The following is a 3,791-nucleotide window of genomic DNA, read 5'->3' on the forward strand; positions in this document are numbered from 1 at the left end:
CCGGGGCCGGGCCCTGACCCAGCGGGCGGGCGGGGCCGCCCCTCCCCTGCCCGGCCCGAGACGCCTGGCGGGGGCGGGGCTGGCGCCGGCGCGGGGTCGCGGCGCATGCGCGCGGGCCGTCGTGACCCGGCTGGGGAAGCCCTCCGCGGTGGCCATTTTGGCGGCTCCTCTCTCCGGCCTGCTCAGTTAGCACGTGAGCCGCCGCCCGGGGCTCGGCGCGGCGCGGGGCAGCCCGGCGCGCAGACGGCGGCCGGGAGGGGCCGGGCCCGCGGCGCGCGAGAGCGGCGGCGGTTTGAGGGAGGGCGGGCGGGGGGGGTGGGGAGGCAGCGGTAGCAGCCAGACTCCGGCGGGGAGGCTCCCGGCAGCGGCGACCGAGCAGCGGGGACGGGGCGCAGCCCGCCCGCCCACCCCCCTCCCCGGAGACCCTCGGCGGCGCCGGAGCCAGCGGCGGGAGCGGGAGCGGCGGGGAGGATGCCGTCGGTGAGCCTGCCGCCCAAGGAGAACGCGCTTTTCAAGCGCATCCTGGTGAGTGGCGGGCCGGGAGGCCCGGGCTCGGCCGCGGCGGGCCGCGGTCGCGGGGAGGCGGCGGCCCGTGCCCCGGCTCCTTCCCCGGGCTGGCGGGGAGCGGAGCCCCGGCGCCGCCGCCCCGGCCCTTGCGGCGCCCCGGCCGCCGGCTCCTTCCTGCCGGGGCAGGCCGGGCCGAGGGGCCCCTGTCACCCGCGCCCTGTCCCGCCCGGGCGCGGCCCCCGCCGGGCCGCAGGAGCGCCGGGGACGGCCGTGTCTCCTCGGCCGCCCGAGCCGGTGCCCGCTGCCGGGCAGAGCCGCGGGGCCGCGGGCGGGCCGAGGGGCTGCCCCATGCCCCAGCGTTGGCCGCCCCGAGGCACTCCGGCGGCTCCCTGAAAATAGCCCCGTGGCCGCTTCATTCATCGGTTTGCTGTCTGCAGCCGCTCTGCTGAACCGTCCTCCCTTGCTTTTCTTTTCTCTTCTTTTTAATAATTCAGATTTTTGCCTTAGACAGTAACCAGATTTGTTACTGGGGGGCTGGTGGGGAAGATGGCTTTCAAAGGAGGAAGTGAAGAAGGATGAAGGTTTTGAAGTCTTCCCGAAGTTTAACTTGCAGCTAACTCTTGTTATGACAGTCGATTTTTCTGGGTGGCAACCAGCATATGGATGAAAGAAGCTGTAGTGGAGTTCAGGCAACAAACCTGGTTTTCAGAATGAGATTAAGATAGCCTACAGTCCAAACACCGCCACAGTGCACACAGTTCAGTTGCATTTTAAGGAACTTGTTTCAGCTTTGATGTGGTGTTTCAGGAACCTTGTCTTTCTAAGGACTTGGGATGAATTGAAAATGACAGAGTTATGTTAGTGAGCAACTTCAGTGGATTTATTTAGAAGATTCTGTATCTGGGTCAAGCACTACATTGCTTTCTCTCAAAAAAGTCAGTTTTGTCTAAAAATCTTGTCTTCTTTCAGAGAGGCTTAGTCTACTGTTTTGGATCCTTCCAGAGACCAGAAGTAAGATGAGTACTGTGGTCCTCTTGGAGTAACAGGACTCTTACAGCTCTGTAAACTTTTGCCACTTAAAGGTGGGGGGGGAATGTATGTAGTCTTCTATCACTTCTTTTTTCAAAATATTTTGTGAAAATGAAATACATCTGTAGAACTAGAAGTCCCTATGTACAGGCATCTCATCATGAGACATGCAGCTTCAGTTAGGCTTAAAAAGTAGCTACAATGAATTGTAAAGCTTATTTCTAGTTTGAAAGATTCAGTCCTGCTTGGGAGTTGGTATGGCCTTGGACTAAGTGTGTAATTTTTGATGTGTTATGAGCTGGGAAAGTAGTAGCCTTGTTGCTCGCTCACCCATTTTCCTTTGTATGCTTTGAGGATGGCTTGTGTGGTTACAAGGCAAACTGAATCAAGGAGCCTTTCTGTGTTTAAAACTGACTGTGTTGGTTTTTAGGGGTTGTTTTCTGGGCTTGGTGCATGGCAGTCTCAGTATTTGTGTGGAGGGCAGGAACAAGGGAAGAATAAGAGTTTCTTTGGAGAAAATGCTGGCTCAGCACATGTGAGTTGGGTAAAGCTTCGCAGTTTGGTTCAAGTCAGAAAAGAGAAAGGTGTGCTTCAGCCCAAGCAAATTTCTGTAGACTGAGGCAATTTTAATTTTGTCCTTTTTATAACTGAAAATCTTTATTAAAAATACAAGAGTTTCAAGTACTGGGTAGGCTACAAGTTATTCTGGCATTTTGATGTTTTCCTGTGTCTTGCAGGGATGAGCCTGTGACGTTTGTGTAGCCTAGTATTAAGACTGCCCTGTGATTAGTTGTCTTTGTAACACATGGTGAATAGAAAAGGCTTGAAGTTGGTTTTCATCACGCTGCAAATTTGGCTAATGAGCTACTTGTCTTCCTTGTTATGGATAATGACCCTGCTTTGTGAAGTTTTGATTACGTGTTTGACTTGAATTAGTGAGGTGTCTTTTAGGAAGTCCCATCTATCAGTACAAGTCCAAAGAAACATTACTTCCCTACTCCTGTGCCTTCACTCCACCTCTCTCTTCCTGCAGTCTCTCCTTGGTCTACGCCTTCTTTTCAGGAGACTGTAACCCTTCATTATGCCCTATCCTCTGCCGCCTCTTCCTTTGGCCCACGGGTGGCTGAACAGCAGCAAGAGGGGCCAAAGGGACTTGAGTCTGTAGGGGCAGCTGGCTCCCAATGGGACCTCTGAGCCCCGGGCCGGCTAACAAGGTGGTCTGATTGTCTGGCCCTGGGTCAACACATGCTGTCTCCTTGTCCAGGCATACCATGGGGTTGTTCTTTTCAGCAGATGTTTTGGGAACCAGCCCAAGTGGTATTGGAAGGATGCATTACTCTTCAAATAGCTAATTGCTGGTACACAGGCTGTTTAGAGAAATTTAAAATCATTCACATTCTGATTTTCATGGAGGTAGTAAACACAGGAGTTAAGTAGGGAACAGTGGTGTGGTTTTGTAAGTGAAGCATTAAATGAAAAAAGGCAAAGTGATTTTGTCTGTGTTTTAAGTTCCTGAGGCCTCATTTCTTTGCCGTTTTTAAGAAGTATGCCTGTAACAAATGTTAAATGTTAAGGTCTTGCGAAAACTACACCAAGCTGCCCAGCTTCCCATAGTGAAAGGCAATAATTGGATTTCAGAGTTTGGGGTTTTTTGTTTGTTCTGTAGTAAACATCTTACATGATCAGTAAATTTCTTCTGCGTATGGATTTGCTTGCAAGCCAGCATTTCTACAGCTGACAAATTCTGAGTTCAGAAGCGTGTGCACTTTGCCTTTGCGTGTTGCAACACACTAACTAGACTAACCTCTTCTAGTCACTTTACAGGTATGTGGAGGTTCGAATAGAAACATTTTGCCATTTGAAAGGCATTTTACAGTTTAGTGTTCCTGTAGTACAAAGGGAAAGGGATCTGCATGATTAGTTTGAATAAAAAAAACCACCCACAGGATTATCGATCACTGTTCTGCTTGAACTTGCACTTCCATTAAAAAGAAAGTTTCTAGCTTATATTGTTCTTACAGTTTTAACTATTTGCTGTTAAGCCTGCAGGTAGATATTCCTGTTCTTCTGCTCAAAGGTTCTGTGGAATTTAGAAGAAAACTTTTTTCCCTTTTGTGGGTTTTTTTTTTTTTTTTAACCATTTGAACATTTAAAATCAATTGAGTCCATATCTTTCTTTTGGACACACATAATCTCTAGGCAGCCCAGAGATTACTCGAGAAGAATTCAGGTGGAGGCAGAGGAAACAGTAGAAT

The sequence above is a fragment of the Gavia stellata genome, chromosome 19 (assembly GCF_030936135.1).
Source record: "Gavia stellata isolate bGavSte3 chromosome 19, bGavSte3.hap2, whole genome shotgun sequence".
In the NCBI taxonomy this organism is placed as follows: Eukaryota; Metazoa; Chordata; class Aves; order Gaviiformes; family Gaviidae; genus Gavia; species Gavia stellata.